The sequence below is a fragment of the Acinonyx jubatus genome, chromosome A2 (assembly GCF_027475565.1).
Source record: "Acinonyx jubatus isolate Ajub_Pintada_27869175 chromosome A2, VMU_Ajub_asm_v1.0, whole genome shotgun sequence".
NCBI lineage: Eukaryota > Metazoa > Chordata > Mammalia > Carnivora > Felidae > Acinonyx > Acinonyx jubatus.
The window spans coordinates 84,071,439-84,093,147 of record NC_069383.1 but is presented as its reverse complement, the minus strand read 5'-3'; the positions used below and the strand labels follow the sequence as shown (position 1 = coordinate 84,093,147).

The 21,709-nt window shown below is 36.2% G+C and overlaps 1 protein-coding gene and 1 pseudogene across 11 annotated transcripts in view; one reads left to right on the top strand and one right to left on the bottom strand.

Moving 5' to 3' along the window:
• The window catches only part of MAGI2 (membrane associated guanylate kinase, WW and PDZ domain containing 2), a 1,320,050-nt gene that overhangs the window by 1,290,496 nt on the left and 7,845 nt on the right, over positions 1-21,709 (bottom strand). The gene's annotated exons all lie outside the window — the stretch shown is intronic.
• LOC128314806 (40S ribosomal protein S24-like) lies at positions 17,647-18,548 on the top strand (annotated as a pseudogene).

Sequence of the window (21,709 nt, the reverse complement as noted above, 5' to 3'; positions counted from 1 at the left end):
TTTTGTTCTGGCTTGCTTGATCTTACTTAGGAAGGTTTTTCTACTACAGATTTTGTTCAAGGGTAATAAGGCCAGATTCCCAGGATGTAAAAATGCAGCCTGACTCTGTGAAGGCTCAATCAGAAATTAAACTTGGAACTGCCCAATAGCAATAAATACAGAATGCCAAGGTAGATAGAGAAACCTGTATAATGCTAAAACAAAAGGTAGGGTATTCTTGGCACACAGAATTATTTTCTTCCATATCAGAGCCAACTTCTTATATATCAGGGAAGCTTTTAAAGTTTGACCTACTGTGATAAGTTTTTAAAAATATTGGAAAGATATAAAATAGAGAAGAAAAAAAAGACAGGTAAATAAATTCACAATGATGTGTTATACTGATATCAAATAAATTTTTTGGTTATAACTATAATCTCTCCCAACATTATAGTACTTTCTAGGAACCAAATATAAAGACATACATAAATATACATGTATTTCCACATTTTAGTAAGTATCTTCAGAAGCGTTTTGCTTCATGATTGTACATGACCAACAAGAAACTATATTATTTTAAAACAGATTATCACCTTCAATTTTTAATACCACTAGGAACTAGGCACTAAGATTTCTGTTTTAGGGATGAGGACACAGCCACTTAGAACCAGTAAGTTATCCAACATCCAAACTCAGATCTGTCTGATTTCAAAATTGTCTTCTAGTTTCACAATATTAACTAATGAAATATACTTTATAAATTTTACCTGATCAGAAATAATTCCAAGATGTAATACTAAATCTCTGTTATGTGTACTGAATGGAGGGTATAAATTAGTTATGGACATCATCTAAGAACAGCTTTTGTGGGGAGAAGAGCCTTTTAAGAAATAATTAGAAACATATTTAGATACATATGATTATACTATATACTTGATATTATTTCTTTCAATATCTATTTTGGATAATGCCATCATTGAAGATGACATCGCAGAGAAATGGAAAGAAGTTTTATTTTTAGTCACTCAATCAACCAATCCTGGTGCCTACCCTATCTTTAGACTTCCTGTTGGATAAATCACAGATATCCTTATAGTTTATGACTGCTTGATTTGGATTTCACTTGATCTTGAAAATATCATAAGTAATGCACATTATTATACAGAGGTACAAAGAAAGTAACGGTGTAGAATTAGGAGTTAGGAGAGGTGTCTATTTGGTTTAGATAATTATCTTCACTATGCATATTCATTTAACTATAATTTTTCAATCCCAACAAGCCATGTCCAAGGCATTGGAAATATCAACATAAAATATTGCTTTTCTTCAAGAAGTTACTCAGTTTGCACATTAGAGATATTTAATAAATCACAGAATTTTAGAAATCACGTAATCCAGTGACCTATTTCCCACACAAAAAAATCTGAAGTCACATAATTAGTGGCAATATGCAGTAGAAATGTGGAGTCTCCTCTCCCAGAACAGAAATAATGGCAGAATCACATAGCCTAGAATTATTAGGGAAGGAATTTTTAAATAATACTTTAAAATCTGTCTGGATCATGCACATCATTTCATTCCTCATGCCACAGTCTCATATGATATAAAGTAAATATAATAACATTATATTTACATATTTATTTCTATTCATGCCTTCTGGAATTCTTGACTTTTTAAAATCTAGAATAAAGCAATATTTGCAACTAAGTGCAAACTAAGTTCTGGCTACTAGAATATAAACAGTAGTCTTGTCCTCCCTTTCAGAAACTTTCACTAAAATATGGCCAAATGTGCCCTTTCTTTCTCTCATTTCTCCTACTATTTCAAATGTGCACGTGATGGCTGGGTCACTAGGATTAGAACTACTCATGGGGATAGAAGAACCAAGAATTGGAACATTCTGGGTTCTAGATAAATATTAAGCTTCTACCCCAGCCCCGAATAGCTGCGTGCAAGAGAAATCAACCTTAGTCAAAATTAACAGGTGTTTCTGGTACTTTCAAGCAAACAGAACACTAATGTCCTAAAGTCAAATATATATATTAGATTAGTCAGAATAGTATTATAGAAAATGAGGTATATAAATATTTTTTGATTGTATAACTGTAACTGCCTGAGTCTAATCTTGTTTGAGTTATATGACTGGAAATTAACCTGATAACATTTGTTATAATCCTGTGTCCTGTGATGTCTGCTTGGGAACATGTTGACAAATCACACACAGACATGAGAGAGAGAGAGAGAAAGAGAGGGAGAGGAGAGAGAGAGAGAGAGAGAGAGAAAGAGAGGGAGAGGGAGAGAGAGAGAGAGAGAGAGAAAGAGAGAGAGAGAGAGAGAGAGAGAACAGCCCTTGGATAAAGGCTCCAATGACTATTTGCCTCTCTGCACTATAAAAGCATTGTGCAGATTATTTAACAACAGCAACAAAAAGCTGCACCAGGAAACTCAGTGTTTGGACTTGAATGAAGGACACTGTATTGTTTTAAAGAAAGAATCTTTTCAAACAAACATACAAATGATTGTTTAATCTATTGTGTTTAACAGAATCTAATTGAATCTTTCTCAAAAACACTAAGCACTTTGTCTTGACCTCAAACTGAGAGTGGTTGTAGTTTTTGTTATGGAGCTGCCTGCTCAACTCCTGGTAACTATACTCTAAACTTCCACAATCATAGAACTCCAGTACGGGAAATATTGGGAATAAAATATGGAAATAAAATTATTATTCTAACAATATGGTTGACTGAACACTTTCCAAAGATGAATGCACAGATCATTAGATCAAAAACTCATGTTCTGGACTAAATCAAAATCTCCTTCCCATTTTCTTCCACCTCTCTTCTCTCTCCTCCCATGTTCCTCCTCATTCTCCTTGGCATCTTCATGGAAGAAATTCTCAGACCTGCCTAAAGGATTGTCACTATAATCTATAACTGTGACCTAAAGCAAAGATAAAAAATGATTTTCTCTCAGATAGAAATTATTAAACTAGGAAGGTTTTCATTTTCCCACAGCTTCCAACTATCTTCCCTCTTGAATTCAATAGAAGACATTGGTTATTTATCTGTTAAACTGTACTTTTTTGAAAAATTACTGCATATGTAACTAGAATTGTCCAAGAAAATTGGGCATTTATATTCTCTTTCCAGAAGTTTGTCAAACTAACCAGGATGCACAATGTCAGAGAGCTGAACTCTTCACACTTTAGGTTTGAAATGAGTTCCCCTTAGAATTTACTCTTTGGAAAGAAATTATTATTGAACTACAGACCTAGACATTAAGGGAAATCCCAGTGCCCAGTGTATGTTAATTATATATAGTTTGGGTGTTTTTTTTTTTTTTATTTTACTTCTGGTGATTTTTATTTAACTCAGGAACTAGAAGGCAGAGCATGAAGTATAGCAAGTGCATACACAAAATGAATCATCTTCTTTTAATGAGAGCCAAAAGGAGTCCCCATTGACATTTTATTCAGTGCCCCTTCATGGGCTTTATAAGCAAAATGTTCTTCAATTTGCCCTGAAGTGGGGGAAAATGCAACAGTTAGGGTTCTGTCTCACACGTGCAGAGATTAGAGACAGTGTTTTAACATTTGATATTTATCTTGGGACCGACCTAACCAGATATTGTGCACTCTTGTTAACTAAATCTATGAACACCTGCTGGCAACTACATGCTTCATTTTCTTACCTAATTCTTCACAGAACTGCAAGGCGGTTCTTTCCCTTCCTTTGTAGATAGTCTTCTTTGTTTATTGCTACTAACCAAGATTTAAAAGCTTTAAAGTTTATGTTATTATCGTATTTCTGAATTTCCTTAAGACTTTAGCAATCTATGTGACCCTCTGTTACCAGAAACAAAGGGAACTAATCTTTTGAGAATGACTTGAAAACTACTGAGGACAGTAACTTCAGCTCATACCTACATTTCTCAAGACTATGCATTACGGTTACTATTTATTATTCGCCTTTTCTAAACAACACATCACAGCAGTCTTTTCTAAAAGGATGACCACGGTGGTAGCTCAGGTTATGATTATATATTATATTAAATATAATACATACTATATTTTGAGAGAGAGAGAGAGAGATACTATATTTTGAGAGAGAGAGAGAGAGAGAGACAGACAGAGAGAGAGAATGAGTGAGCAGGGAAGGGGCAGAGAGAGAGAGGGAGACAGAGAATCCCAAGCAGGTTCCGCAGTGTCAGCATGCAGCCTGGCACAGGGCTCAAATCCATGAACCGCGAGATCATGAACTGAAATCAAGAGTCGAACACTTAGCCAACTGAGCCACCCAGGTGCCCTGTTAATGATATCTTAAGTTGTAAATGCAATAAATCTACTCTCCTCTACCTTGATTAGAACTGTCTTCCCATTTTCTCTGCTACTCAGATTACACAATTGTGTTAAGTATTTTTGAAAATTAGGTAACTTTAGTTTGAATACCTCTATAGTTCTGCAGTTAGTTTTAATACCACACACAAAAAGAAAGATTTTACTTCGACCAAATTCCACTATCTTCTCATTGTAAGTCTTTATTATGGAAACATTAACAAATAAATATTGATATACTTTGTCATCTGACAGAAATGCATTCCACACAATATGGAATGTAAATTAGCAGTCTGAGAACACAAAAATTCATTCCTGTCTTGAAACAGATAACTTCTTTATTCAATAAATATTTATTGAGTACCTACTCTGTGAGGGCAATAATGAACAGGGCCATGAAGATATTTAAACTTAAATCCCCACACCTAATCACTCTATGGAGCAGTAGGTAGATGGTATACATATAAATAATGATTTTGCAAGGTGGTTCGCTATAAGTACCCTAAGACAGAAGCAAGTAAGTATAGAGGTTACCGGAGCCTGGGTGCCTCAGTTGGTTAAGCATCTGACTTTGGCTCAGGTCATGATCTCGCGGTTTGTGAGTTCGAGCCCCACATTGGGCTCTGTGCTGACAGCTCAGAGCCTGGAGCTTGCTTTTGATTCTGTGTCTCCCCTTCTCTCTGCCCCTCCCATGCTCATGCTCTGTCTCTCTCTGTCAATAATAAAATAAACATTAAAAAAAAAGAATAAAGGTAACACTGCTTCTAATTAGAGAATCAAATCATACAAGAAGTAGGTGACATTAGAGCCAGGCAGAATTTCAGGAGGCAAAACTGACAGGACAATATTCTTGGCTGAGGAATGAACAAAAGGATGGAGACAAAACCGAACTAGTTCAGCATGCCTGAGATGCAGTGTATACATAGGATGATGGTATCAAATACATGTAGAAAGTTGTTAGTGGGGAGTTTGGAATGTCAGGTGAAGCATTTAGAGTTTTTTCAATGGAAAAAAAAAAAGAGTAGAAGGAAGAATACAATGTTGAGTGCTGTTTTAGGCTGATTAACTTGGTAGTCATTTACTACATGGGTTAGGCAGGGGAAAGACTGTCAGCAGGAAACCAGATTAGAAGCTATGGCATTAGTACAGACATTAGAAATAAAGGGACATCTATAGAGTGTTAAGAAAAAGCAGAGAACAAGGACAAGAAATACTACCAAGACTTAACTGACAGAATTAAACAAATTAAAGAGTTTGATAAAAGAGAAGGGAGGGCATGGATTTCCAGCTTTCCATTTCAAGTGAACTAGGGGTCAATGGTATCATTAGAAGAAACTGGAAAATCAGGCATAGCTTACAAAAATGGAAATTAAGTTGACTCTTGATTTTTAAAGAAAGAAGCAGAGCATACATATGGAAATATACAGAGAGCAATTGGAAAACATGGACCTGGATCCAGTCAGAGAGGACTGGATAAAAACTTGGCAGTTGTCAAATTGAAAATTTGGCAGGTCCGAGCGTATGTCTGTATGAATTCACTAAGCTCAAATAGGCAAAGAAATCTGCCTTTATCATTCATAAAGAAGCCTTTTCTTCAGGGGAAAATACAAATAATTTGAATATCTGTAGAAACAGACAGGTAAGATTAAAATGAAATCATACTTCTATAAACCATTCGTCTTGAAGCCATTCCACCTTAAATACATTACATAAATACAGTGGCTTGTACTCTCTGTGACCACTGCCAAGAATTACCATCTTGTCATAGTGGTGTTTATTTGATAGTATCAAATGATTTATAATATTGTTTACTAACAGGCTGGCCTATCCTTATTCTTGGCAGGCTATAAATATACAAGGAGGGTAAAGAATGCCTAGATTTATCACTGAATGTCAAATTTTAAAATTTGAAATTAGTATAATCATCACCATCTTCACATTTCCTGTTGATCGAGGAATAGTCAGTAAAATCCTCCAAAACTGAGTGCTAAGCAAAATGAACATGGAAGTGAAAATACATCTGTATTTTCTACACATTTTTGCTAAATTATATTCAATGACAAATCAGCTAATATCCTACTGAAAATGCATAATTGCCATTGCTTCCATTTGCCCAAGTCATGTCCTTTGAAAAGCTTACTTTTAAGAACACATAAACATCCAGTTTTCTGTATTTTCCAATAGTTAATATTTAGATAACATTTTGGGTATGTTTTATATAAAGCCCTTATAAACATGCCTCACTTATAAGTTATGAAAATAATGTAAAAGTAGACTATGTGTAGCTATATAAGAGAAGTGACCTGTTATAAGTTCTTCATATACCATACAAGTCTATGTAAATATCCCTTATACCAAATCCACATCTGCAATGCTTCATAAATTAAGTATATATTTTTCCATCCACAAAAGTCATTCCTTACCTTTTTTTATATAAAGATTTTATTTTTAAGTAATCTCTACAACCAATATGGGGCTCAAACTCACGACCCCAAGATCAAGAGTCACACACTCCTCCAACTGAGCCAGCCAGGCACCCCGCTTCCCACTTTTTATTAAAAAAAAGTTATTCTGGGGCGGCTGGGTGGCGCAGTCGGTTAAGCGTCCGACTTCAGCCAGGTCACGATCTCGCGGTCCCTGAGTTCGAGCCCCGCGTCAGGCTCTGGGCTGATGGCTTGGAGCCTGGAGCCTGTTTCCGATTCTGTGTCTCCCTCTCTCTCTGGCCCTCCCCCGTTCATGCTCTGTCTCTCTCTGTCCCAAAAATAAATAAAAAACGTTGAAAAAAATTTTAAAAAAAAGTTATTCAGCAGAACAGCTTTCAATCTATTTTACTGTGTTTGAATTAAATCAAATTGTTTCAATATATAATAAATCTTGAACATAAACATTGTACTATAAGCCTCATTGACAAGTCAATAAATGAAAAAGCAACGGTTTGATTTCTCTGTATTTCTTAGCAAAATTTACAATGTTGTTGAAAAAGATTTTCAGCTCCCTATCTTCTACAGAGTTGTGTGTTGTTTTTCTGAAGTTAGCAACAAGGCAAAATATAAGTTGAAGAAAATGGTTGTGTAAGTTTATCAGAGAATCTTATATTTTTCATATACATTAGAATTCTATATATTAGAATTGACTTTTCTCTAATAATAGCAAGAATAAAATAATCTTATTGAATAAGATTGGTAGTCACAAAGTCCACCAAATGAAGAAGTTTCAGGAGTTAGCCTTAATGGTTATTTTCACATTTAACGACATTTTTGTTTTCCTATTTTGTTTTGTTGTTTCAAGTTTAATGCTTTTTTAAAAATAAGGGTTATAAATCAGTCTTCTGCCTTTAGTCATTTCTCTACTTCATAGTGGTAAAATAAGGCTTTGTAGAATTTTGTGTTAGCATTGGCAATTAGTACTATATGGAAACAAATGACAAAGAAGCAAGTGCACAAAGTCAGCACCCAATATGATGCCTTTGTCTCCCCCCGTGCTAAATTCTCAAATTTATATAAAAGCTTCACAGCAAATTTATTAGGATGAGTCAATTTTTTAGACGTTCTTATCAAATGCTTTGTGTCCTTGAGAAGAGAGGAAGAACTGGGTTCTGGAGTGTGTGTGTGTGTGTGTGTGTGTGTGTGTGTATGTGTGTGTTACCATAAAGCTACTGAAGAAACATGGAGGAAAAAAAAGCAGCCTATGTGAACTAGTTTCTTGACTCCTACTCGGTTGTCATTCCACAATCTCAACATACAACTGTCTGGGGCCTCAGGCATGAATGACAAGAAAAGTACCTAACAGTTTCCAAAATCACCCAAGTATGTAATGGGGATCTAACTATAAATACTGTTCATACTGTAGGCAGTAACCCATATGTGCTTATAACCTCTACTTCTCTATATATCACGTGTGCAAGGAATATCACAGGAACTCAACAAATACAAGTCCATCTTCACTTTAGCTTCGGTAATAGAAAAGGACAATGGCTCAATCTATCAGGGGTAAGGAAATGGCATCTTTCATACTATGTCATAGTGTTAAACTGTGCCCTGAACAGACTTGGGTTTATGTCTGCAACACCGAGGAAGACCAAAATCAATATTAAATTGCTAACTCCAAATATTTAATAAATAGTTTCTGAGGTTAAATAAAGACTGATAAGCTTGAATGTTAGCTAGAGGGAATAGCCTATTCTTTTCTTTCCCTTTCTATATTTGCTTTTGCCAAACTTCACTCAGGCTGGAAATAATCATAATAATTGGAACCAGCAGAAGGAAATAGCTGATGCTGCTAGGCAAGATGAAATAAATCTGCAACTCAAGTAATACTAAATATAAGCTCCACATGAGCATAATAGAACAAAACACCTGAGATAAGACTGTACTTTGGAGCCAAATTCTCAAGTTTACATTTTACAAGTAGATACATTTTAGAAATGCACTATTTATAATGTATCAGGATGGTACTGAGTGTAAACAAATAGCAGATTTATGTCACTATAGCAGTAAGACTGAATAATTTCCTAGGGGGAAGAAAGAAGACAAATAAGAAATGTTTGATTTCTGAGAAAAAAATTCATATAAAGCAATAATGCAATAAACTTTCAAGTTCGTAAAAAAAATATTTGTTTAAAAATTCAGAAAGCATAAAAACACTGTTAGGGGAATTTGTATTCTTTGTCATTTGTAGAATTTGATACTCCTTCTCTTTTAACACAGTGCTACTGTAGTATTTTTATGGTTGCCAGTGGTGTATGCTATGCAGTACTGAGACAGCTGAATAAGAAATATTTTAACACTACTAAGATGCTTATGATTTCAGCATGAAAATTAGCAATTAAATTTGAAGTATTTGAACCATTCTAAGATGGGAAAAAATGAATGCCATTTCTATCAAAAACTCTGAAGCTTTGGAAAGGAAAACAGAACTGGAAAAGTAAAACATTTGAGTATTAGAACTGTCTGCTTTACAGTTGGAGGCACCTATGACGGGGATTGGTTCATTTAATCCTCTAGACTCTGTCCTATTCCGTTTTAGCAACATGTAGAGCAGATAAAAGTTAGGCAGTCACTCAGGACTCAGTGACCTTGGGCAAGTTGAGTGACCTTGGGCAGGTAATGACACTCTTTATGCTTCAGTTTCCTCACATTTAACTGGGATGATAAATATCACTCTTCCTCGTAGAGTTCAATGTGAGCCTTAAATGAATGTAACTAAGTGTGAGGTGGGACTTTTCCTGTTTTCCTGGAATGTAGCTAAAGCTTCAAAGCTAAGGACAATGGAAAAGAAGTTATCAGTCATATCCATGGTAAAGCCAGTCCAAAGATCATCAGTTCCAGTAGCCTAAATGCAAAGACTAAATAATGTGAAAAGAGATCCACAACCAAAGATTCTTTGAAGGGAATCTTAGGGGACAATGAAGTATCATCTCAACTTCCCCCTTAGACTGTGCTACTTGCAAGGAAGTGGTCCCTCACAAGGGTCACAGAATAGTTGCTTGCTGAATTCTTCAAACCGTCATAGTTTCAAGTGTGCAGCCCAGAAGCAAAGTATGAGAGAGTTCTGGGAACAACTGGAAAAGTTTTCCCATGAGCCTGAGGGTATTCATAAAGATAAGGACTTATGCCTACCTTTTGTCAGAGAATTCTGAAGGTGGGAGCTTGGGTGGAGCTGCCTATGATATTTGAACAAAAGAGATGCAGTTGCATTTCTGCAACAGGATGGGTCAAGGAAGACCACATGAAGTTTTCCAAGGCCAAGTAGCTAACTCAAGCAGAAAGCCAGTGACAGCGCTCTGGAAACGATTTTGCTCAAGGGGGCTGCCTGCTGGGCCTAGGGGACAATAACACAAAGAACCTGGAAGGGGTAGTGCGGTGGGCAGGAGCTGATGGCAGAATTACAAGTGGTCAGGTTTAGAGCACACTGCCACTGTCAGGACATGCTGCAATCAACATGGTGGTGTATGCAAAAGGTGGTGAGGAAACAAGAGTGTGTCTGAAGAAGATACAAATGTGATCCATGACAGAAAGACAGCATCTGGATGCCTGACATAAACAGGGCACATATGGGCAGATTTAAAAGAACTAAAGAAACAGGGCTTTGTTCCTTTATTCATGTTCCTCCTCCTCCCTTGCCCTGACCTCTGACAAGACAGAGTAGGTGGGGGGTTGGGAGAGGTGGAGCAAACAAAACAATGAAAGGGACCACACTAACCTCTCTCATTATTGGTTTCCAGAGTTCCTGGTCGACCTGAGCTCAAAAGATGATAGGAGAACCTTTCTATTGGAAGCAATGTTAAAATTTAAATTGCAAACATACATTTTTTTATATCTGAAAAATGAGACTATTCTGATATATTAAAACAAAACCAAACAAACAAACAAAAAACAGTCATGAGGTGGGGTAAATGAGAAAAAAATAATTATTTCTTGTTGGTATTCTTTGAGCCCAACCTATTTAATAGTCACCAGAGACAGTACATACGACTGAAATGTTCTAAGAAGCCAAAACAACCTAGACGTTTTTATTAATACTGATTTTTTTTTTATTAAATTCAGCAATGTTTACATTGCAGGACTAAGTTGGACATGAACTTTTAAGTTTGCTATTAATAACTGTAGGAAGTGCCACAGAAATACTTAACTTTAAAAAATAAGAAAATCAGTTGACTCACCCATCAACCAAATACATCAAGATATCAAACGTAACAAAGAAAAGGAAAAAATAAATATTCTTAGTACAAAAATGTGTACTGTGATTTTCCTTGACTGAATGAGCTCTTCTTTTTTTTATGTTTATTTTTGAGCACATGTGCATGGGGTTGGTGTGGGGGGCAGTGAAAGAGGAAGACAGGATCCAAAGACAGCTCCAAGCTGATGGCAGAGAGCCCAAGGTGGGGCTCAAACTCAAGAACTGAAAGATCTTGACCTGGCCAAAGTCAGACACTTAACCGACTGAGCCACCCAGGCGCCCTGCGCTCTTATTTCTGATCACCCCATTTAAAGATATTTTGAAGTGGATGGCACATGAATGCCATTTATGACTAATTTACTATGAACTACTTAATCTACCACCTTTACATTTCCCTTAGTTCTCAAATAGAGCAATTTTCTCTCCTAAAACAGCCTGAAACAATTCTCATCTTAGATGAAAACCTCCCCTCTCGAGCAAAAGAGTCAATTTAATTCTCCCAACAAAGAAAATCTCTTACTCTAACTAAACTTCTAAGCTGTCTTTTGATCCTGGAGGTCTATGGCAATGTCAGTCATTAGCAGCTAAACTCTCTTAGATGTTGATGGACAATGGACTCAGCAACCTGACTTTCTACAGGGCTCATACTATTTTGAATCAAGCAAGCATAGGTTGCACACTGCCAAACTATTTAACATATAACTTTTAAATTAAACAAAAACAGATTCCTTTCACAACAGTTTCAGTGTCAGAATGAAAATGTTACTCAATAAACTAGGAACATTTTGTAATTTAGATTAATTATAAGCAAGAATGTATTTCAGAACAAAACAGGGCATATTTTGGGAAAAAAATAACACTTTAAGTGAAATGAGTCTCCTAATGGATGAGGTAGGTAGTGATCACACAGCCAAAAATCTACCACAACATAATAAAGAGTGCTGTAAGTATATTTAAAAAGAAATTATTTAAAATGATTTAAAATATTTTTCAAGGATATAGCTGTAGGCTAAAATGGTTGTACTTACAATGTCTGTTAATTATGGATAGAGATTCCTAATGTGTGTGATAGTTACATTTATGTGTCAACTTGACTGGTCCACCGGGTGCCTAGATGTTTGGTCAAATATTATTTTAGCTGTATCTGTGAGGGTATTTTTGGAAGAGATTAACATTCAAATAGTTAGGATGAGTAAAGCATATCACCCTCCCTAATGCAGGTGGGCCTCATCCAATTAGGTGAAGGCTTGAAGACAGCAAAAAGCTGACCCTCTCCCAAGTAAGGGAGAATGCCTCCCGCCTGACTGCCTCTGAAATGAGACACCAGTTTTTCCCTGCCTTTGGATTCAAACTGAAACACTGGCTCCTCTTGGCTCTCAGGCCTGCTGGCCTTCAGACTGGAACTATACCATCAGCTCTCCTGGGTCATCAGTTAGCTGACTTAACTGTGGATATACTGGGAATTGTCAGTCTTCATAATCACATGAGCCAATTCCTTATAATCAATCAATCTACCTCTCTCTAAGTCTCTCTCTCTGTCTCATACTCTGTGTGTGTGTGTGTGTGTGTGTGTGTGTGTGTGTGTGTGTGTGTGTAAATATATCCTGTTGGTTCTGTTTCTCTGGGGAACCCTAATACAATGTGTTTCAAATAAATCAAGTATTACAGAGAAAGAGGACCTTTATCATTCATTCATTCATTCATTCATCCATTCATTCAACAAATGTTTCCAAAACATTCTGCATATTTTCAGGCATCAGTCCAGGTACTAAAGAAATAAATATGAATTAAATGCTATACCTACCTTTGATTAATTGTGCATCTAGTTCAAGTAACATATTTCACAACTTTATTGGAAAACCATTACAAAAATCACATTTTGTTGTGATATTAAGAATTACAAAAATATGGATCTAATTTTCACATACCAACTCTGGATAAATAAATGAACACTGAGATGTTGGGATATATATGTCGTTCTTTTAATTAACAAAATTATATAACAGTTACACAGTTATACAATTATATACAGTTCAAAATATTTCATATGTCATTTCTAGTAACTTTAACTAGAGAAGCTACCTATAAAAAGAAGATAAAAATTTGAGTGTTCAAAAAGTTACATATTCCAACCACTACCATAGGAAATATTTGAATAATTTCACATGGCAGAGGAAGGTTATTAATTTCAAACATAGTTTCAATAAAGAATCTCTAGTATAATTTAGAGAGGAGTTTGCATTTTCAGGGTCTACTCCAAATATAGTCTATAATACCATAGCAATGGTCAAAGAGCTTGGTCTCAAAATAGCACCTCACAGATTTTAAGAAGTGAGGCATTGTTTAGTTTCTGTGACCTTTGAATTGAGACTAAAAATATACAGTACATAAAGGCAGCACTGTTGAAGACAGAGTTCTCACTATTATTGTTTGCATCTGGTTTGCTAATAAAATAGAAACATTATCTGTAGTGCTTAACAGTGATACATTAACATTAAAAATCTGTATATGATAATTATATTCAATGTGATTCATACTATGAAGAACCCAATTTAAGAGGATTGGTTTGTACATTGTTAAAGATCTATGGGGGCGCCTGGGTGGCTCAGTCGGTTGAGAGTCCGACTTCTGCTCAGGTCATGATCTCACAGTTCGTGAGTTCGATCCCCACGTCAGCCTCTGTGCTGCCGACAGCTCAGAGCCTGGAGCCTACTTCAGATTCTGTGTGTCCCTCTCTCTCTGTCCCTTTCCCACTCACACTCTATCCCTCTCTGTCTCTAAAAAAATAAATAAATGTTAAAACAAATTAAGATTTATGTCCCTCCTCTCCCCTATCCTAAGGTAGAAATACTAAGTAAAGAAGATTCCATTTGCAGGCCTATGAAATACAGGCATTCCTCAAATTCCTATTCTTGGTCCCTTCTCACCCAGTGCTCTTCTAAGAGCACCAAAGCTCCTTGAGAAGCTACTACTACCAAGTAGAAACAATGCCACTCAATTCTCCAATCTGCAATTCTAACAATTCTGTGAGCTCTAGACATACGTGACCAACAACCCTAATGTCATAAACATGCCATCATCTGCCTGCCAGGCACCTCAAACACATTATATTCTCAGGCATTCATTTTTCTCCACTCACTCTATTCTTTACATAATATCAACTGGAGCAAAATTAAATAAAATAAGCAAAATAAAATCTAGTAAAAATTTAAAAATAGGCCCTTTTATAACTTAGTTTTGTTAACTCACTATCTCTAACTCCAATGACTAGTCTAAATTGTTTTAAGTAAAATATCAGTGATTCATACCTCATGAATATAATCACATTACTTCTTCACTAAGAGCCAAAATACACTGATAGTAGCATGGTACTGCTTCTGCATTTGTCAAAGAGAGCAATTTTTAATTTCTAGAACAGCCTGAAGCCATTTCCCTTGTAGTTTAAATTTTAATCTCTGTAGCTAATGGCATCTTCATCTACTCCACAAAGCTATCCCAAGTTAGAAAGCTCAGAATTATCTTTGACTATTGTCTCCCCTTTACCACTATCTCCCATTCAATTGGAAATAAATTCTGATTCAACTGCCTTTAAAATATGTCTCAAGTTCATGTCCCTCCATTCCAACTACTGATACCAGACCTTAGGCCTTGTTCTGTTTCTTCTCCACCCAATACATACCTCAAACCAAATTTCCCCCTTGCCCTGCCCCTGAAAACAACAACAACCACAACCACACTATGCTTCTCCATTTTTCAGACACCTTTCAGTGGCTTTACTCACCTAAAGAACAATGTCCAAACTCTTTAAGTTTAGGTTTGAGGCCTTTCCTGATAGGATTCCAAGTTTCCTTTCTGGAAAAATTTTTAGTTGCCACTAGGGGCACTCAGGTCCCCGTTTATTTGGCCTCAATGACCTGTAATTTGTTCTCTGCACTGGAGGGTCATTTTTATCCTCTCTGACCTTTGGCCATGCTCTTCCTTCTGCTTTCTGCACCTCCCCTCCTGAAATCACACTCACACTTTAGGGCCAATGTCAAAGATCTTTTATGCTGTGAAGCACGCCCACGCCCAGCCATCTTCCATCTCTAGGCAGTAACACTTCCACCTGAACTGTGCTAACAGTTTTATAAAATATTTTCATGCATTATCTTCTTTAATTCTAGCCACCCTAATGTAACATATGACTGAATCTGAAGGAAAGTTAACCCCAACCCTCCCATAAGGAAGTGAAAGCAATGAACTTGGGACTGGAATCCAATTAGTCCTCTTACTCCAGGATCCACCCTCTTTATATGCTACTGCCCTGCTTCTTCTTTTCCCTTCTAAGTACTCTAAAAGCAATTTGTTTATTTCTGTATCATTCCATTAAAACTGAGTGTTTTAAGGTTAGCTTTGTACATAACTGCCTCTCCTGTTCTGTATTCTTGGATGGTAGGGTCTGACCCTTATTATTGTATTTATTTTATTTTTTAATGTTTATTCATTTTGAAAGAGAGAAATCATGAGAAGGGAAGGAGCAGAGACAGGGAGAGAGAAAGAGAGAGAGAGAGAGAGAGAGAGAGAGAGAGAGAGAGAGAGAGAGAGAATCCCAACCAAGCTCCTCACTGCCAGCACAGAGCAGGGCTCTAACTCACTAACTGTGAGATCATGACCTGAGCTGAAACCAAGGGTCAGAGGCTTAACTGACTGAATTACCCAGGCACCCCTGGACCCTTATTATTTTAATGCCAGAACCTAGCTTTAGCATGACACAAAACAAAAATATAATGAATAATTATTTACTCAATTCATAAGTTAAAGATCTTATTTACTAGAAGATTTTTATAATGGAATAAAATATATTTATGTGACAAACACAGAAATTCGATCATAACACAAACATGTACAACACTACCCCTCTGTTTTTGTTTTTGTTTTTTTGTTTCTTTTTTTGAGAGAGAGTGTGAGTTGGGGAGAGGGGCAGAGGGAGAGAGAGACAATCTTAAGCAAGCTCCATGCTCAGCACAGAGCCTGACATGGGGCTCGATTCCATGATTCTGAGATCATGACCTAAACCAAAATCCAGTAAACCAACTGAGCCACCCAGATGCCCCACCCCTACCCATCTTAACCATGCATCCCCTAGAAAGCAACTGCCTATCACCTTTTACTATATGTACACTTCTTGAAGGAGCAGGATGCACATGCTATTTCTATTTTCTTAACTCCTGTTCACTCTTCAACACTATGACATCTGGTTCTCCTGCTTCTTCCACTCCATGGAAATGACACTAAACAAACGTGACCTCCATTTTTGCCAAATACAATAGAACCATTACAGACATCATCTTTAACCATTTCTGCTGTGTCTACCAGTGATGACCATTCACTCAACGTTAAGACAGTCTGATAACAGTCTTAGGTTCTTTCCTGGGATCCCTTGACTTCTAAACCATAGATGCCACAGTATTTTTTTTGTCTTTTTGCCTTTACATTCTTTTGTCGGATGATCTCATGCTCCCTAATCTACACATTCAACCCCAATCACTCTTCCAAATTTAAGGCTGTAATAGTCAGATGCCTATTTGTTCCAGGTACCTCATATTAAATAGATCCCAGATGGAATTACCTTCTATCCACATTTACTCCCTGCCTCTAGTCTCTGTAATGATTGACACCAGTTAACAGAAACCAGAAAATCAACCAAGGTAACCTCTTTCTTTATCCCTATCCAATCAGATACACTGACAATTTTACCATCTATATATATTTCTTGAATCAGTTCCCTTCTTTCCCACTCCTACCCTCATTGTTATGGTTCAAGACCTCAAAACCTCTCTTCTGGGTAAGTCTGTAGCCTCATAAATTGTCTTTCTGCCTGTATCTTCAACCTCCTTTAATTGGGCCTTTGGACTGACTGCATGTGCTCCATGAAATGTTGCCTACATTTCTCCTCACAGGGAAAACAATGGACAAATATGATCTTCTCAATCGTGTTCTTAAAACCTTTCAAACATAGAGAAGCAAATGAGCCATAGAAGTTAAGATCATTGACTAGGTTTGAATCCTGGCTCTGCTAATTATTATGTGTCCTTGCATGAGTTTTTTAATCACTCCAGGCTCCAGTTCTCTTATCTGCAAATGGGCTTAATGACAGTAGCTACCTTGTAGAATAATGAGGATTAGTTAACATTTATCTAAAGTGTTTATCTGCTTGACATACAGTAAGCACTGTACAAATGTTTGCTATTAATAATAATAATAATAATACTCAGTGGCTCAACATTCAGTTCTATACGATGGTTTGGCCCACATCTAATCCCCCAAAGTCATTTATTTCTAATATCTATATTAAACTCCAGACTTTGGTGCTTAGAACCTCTTTATCACATTCCTTGAAACTTTTAATATCAATGCCTCCTTGCTTTTTCTCAAGAAGTGTTTTCCTATTTTCCTTGCCTGATATACTTTATGTACTATTATATATAGTTCTGAGGCTGTACCACACTCCAGGCCCTGGGCTATGCATATTATAAAGGCATTATAACATTTATTCTTCATAACATCTTTATGAAGTGGGTTCTGTAATGATACCTATTTTACAATGGATGGAGCTGATTTATAAAAATGTAAAACAATTTGTTTGCTCCCTGACTGCTTGAAGCTTGGCCACCATCATGAATGACATAGTAACTATCCGGACCAGGAAGTTCATGACCAACTGATTACTTCAACAGAAACAGATGGTCATTGATATTCTTTATCCCAGAAAGGCAACACAGTACGTAAGATAGAAATTCTGTATAAACTAGCCAAAATGTACAAGACTATACCCAATGTCATCTTTGTATTTGGATTCAGAACTCATTTTAGTTGTGGCAAGACAACTGCCTTTGGCATGATTTATGATTCCTTGGATTATACAAAGAAAAACAAACCCAAACATAGACTTGCCAGACATGGCCTGTATGAGAAGACAAAGATGTCAAGAAAAAAGCAAAAGGAACAAATGAACAGAATGAAGAAAGTCAGGGGTATTACAAAAGCCAATGTTCACGCTGGCAGAAAGAAGGAGTAAAGAAAAGATTCTGCAGTGACTATCTGTGGTGACTGTGCAGATTTTTCATGTGAGAATTAATAAACTAAGAACTTAAAAAAATAAAACAATTTGTTCAATTTATGTCTAGTATGGGGCAGAGCTGTGACTGGCATCCACAACTGTTGGTCACTAAAGCTCCATGCTCTTGACTATTACACTACACTGTGAAATTCCTAAAGTGGAATCAAGATTTACACACCCTTTGGGATGCCTGACCCACATCACCCACGTCGGACTCTATGCTGCACAAGGGGCCTGCTTGGGATTCTCTCTCTCCTTCTGCCCCTCTCCATCCTCACACTCTCTCTCTAAAATATGTTTTTAAAATAAAAATACAAATTAAAAAAAAGATTTACACACCTTTCTATGGTCATTATCTAGCACAGTGCCCAGAACATATCATTAAAAATATACACATAGAGTTTATGTAACTACTTGAACTGAAATCCATGATGTCGAATACTAAGAACGCCGAACCATTATTTCTTCTACAAAATGTTTTCTTTTCTTATTTTTTATTCTGTTTACATCACGGAAGGTATATTTAAAAGATGAAAAAATATTCTCAATAATTTTTAACTCAGATCACACAGATATACAACAGGATGTAACTACTTGAGGGTATGGATGATGTCTTAATGGTTATTCCTCTTTTTACCACCAGTTACTATTTCAGTGTTACTAGAGAATAGGTTACCAATAAATGTTTGTTAAATGATAAGTAAATGAATTCTAGTCCTGGAAAAATGGATGTTGGAACATTTTTGATGAGTCAGTTTATAATTATATACACTCCTGGATCAATGGCACAGACATTTGTAAATATTTTATAATTCAAAAAAAAATATTTCAAGTTGGTTTTGGCATGCATTGTGGGTATATTTTTGTAGCTGATTTGCTTTCTTGATTATGTTCTATTTTGGGTAATGTTAAAATGAACTTGTGTTCCTACATATTTTACTTCACAAGTTAAAATTTTCTGGAATTTAAAACAGAAGTCCAACCAGAGCAAACTAAATGAGATAACGGAGACATACCTAGAATTTGAACTTATCTAACAGGAAAATACACCTTGGTTTATTCTTCAAATAGATTTCTCTTTTCAAAAAGAAGAGATCTTCACCATTGCTCCCAAAACAATAAAATAGGAATGAAATATCTATTTTTATAACATTTTATAGTCATATCAATTAGAAGATTTTGGTTGCAAAATAACAGAAAACCCAACCTACCTAACTAAACCCAACTAAACCCAATGGTTTAAAATATCTTTTAATATCTTAAATACCTTAAAATATCTATTAATAAATAAAATAATAAAATATAAAATAAAATAAAATAAAAATCTTAAAATGCCTATTACTTCAGTAACAAGAACCCTGAGATTGGGCTGGTTCTGGGTTCATTATTTTAGGAGTTCACCAAGGAGCTAGTAGCTTTTTCTCACTCTGTTCTACCAATCTCCACCTTTTGGGTAGCTCTCCTCATGAACATAAGATGGCTATAGTTGCTCCAGGCATCACCTCCACATGCAGCAACTTTCACAGGCAGAAATGTGAATAGTTCTGTCCTGAATCTTATTTTAAAAACTAAAAAAATTTCTCAGAAAGTCCCCAGGGGGATTCACCTTACTATTCACTACTTAGAACTGGGTTATAAGCCATTTCCTAAAACAATCATTGGCAAAGAGATGAAATTAGCATGCTTGGATTACACTAGTCTAAGTTCATCCCCTTGGGATGAGGCCACGCTAATATGAAACACACGGCATAGCAGCACATCAACATGTGGATACTTGAACAAAACTGTCATTCTGTTAGTAAGGATGGAGGCAAGAAGAGAAGAAATGCATTCCAGTAGAGAATCAACAATGTCTCCTTAATAACTCTGTGGTCTTCTAAAGTCTGTCTGAAAACATATTCAACTGAAGCAAAGCATCTCCTTAGTCAATGCTAGAAGAGTCATCGTGATGCTTTTCACACTATACAATGAAGACTTCCCAATTATTTTTAAAAAAGCATTTTCTTGATTCTTAGTAGTAGTTTAGCATATTGTTTGAGCTATCAACAATATCATTAATTTTACATAGTTTTTCTTAGACTTCATAGTATATGTGCACTTTATAGATCCATATACAGTATCACTCCATAGTGAATTAATCTGACATAAAGAAAATGGCTTTGAATTTAACACATTAATGTAATTCAAAATATTCTATTCTCCATTTCATAACAAAATCTCTTAGGATTCAGGCTAATTAAACTCGGGTTTCTTGACATCTTTAATTTAAGGCAATACTATTACCTGTATTTTAGCTAAACATTTGCAAGTTAGGCATCATTTAACCTATTTTTAAATGATTACTGCTTTAGAATTGTAATACACCTTATATCCGTAGCAAGTTCGATCGGGTCCTCTTACCTTCCTCTGAGACATCTAAACCAATGAAAATTAAAACACTGTAAATATGTTATCATGATGATGACCAAGCATGCCTCTTGTCCCTGACCCATCTTTTGTTACTTTATCATTAGGGCCTTCTCCCAGGCATTATGTAGTCCATCAGCCACTTGGCCATGCAAATAAAAATGATCAAATTCCAAACTATTAAAACCTGACTTCTCATTATCACTTCTTAAGAACTAATATACGTGAAATGTATAAATCATCTGGGTACTTGATTTCATTATGTCTTTATGGTATCCCACTATCAGAGCTAATAGGGGTTAAAAAATACCACTCACAGGGGTGTCTGGGTGGCTCAGCAGGTTGAGTGTCTGACTTTGGGTCATGATCTCATGGTTCATGAGTTCTAGCCCCACATCAGGCTCTCTGCTGGTAGCACCGGACCACTTCAGATCCTCTGTCTCCCCCTCTGCCCCTTCCCCCACTCTCAAAAAGAAATCAACATTAAAAAATACCACTCACAGTTGAAAATTAATAGGTGACTATGCAAACTGTTCAGCTAGATTTGTCACACATGGAAAAATTTTATGTAACTCTTTCTCTAAAGTAAGACTATATCCTCACATGCACATATCTTTCTGGGACTATGGATTTAAAAACTGGCATTAAACTTTAGTGTTTGAAAAATGTGTGTGCGCACCCACATGCGTGTGTGTGTGTGTGTGTGTGACATCCATGTACACAAAGAAGAAAAGTAAATCTGTTGTTCACTAGAGTGATCTTTCACACTGAATGAAAGAAAAGCATAGGCACTTTCAACCAAAAAGGAAAAGGAGATTCAGCTATAGACGTTTCAGAAGAAATACAAAGGAAGGTTTTATTACTTTAATTGCAAAGAGATAAGAGCATATTGATAACATTCTTGCACTTCTGGCAACAGCATATTGATAACATTCTTGCACTTCTGGGGGGGGGGGGTGTCAACTTCTATTTAGACCCCAGTCCTAACACCAACAAAATGGCCACCCTCCAAGTACCTGATTTTCTAGAAAAGCGAGATTACAGTTATTCATGTTCAAGGTGCTTTTGGAAATAAGCCAAGACTTCTGGGAGGTTTTAATGACCCTTTAAAAAGCCTAAATGCTAGCTACTATTTAAAGAAATTTTGTCTTTAACAGCCTTACAGCACAGACTGCAAAGAAAGGGGTCAACCACAGACTGATCAGAACGCTTCA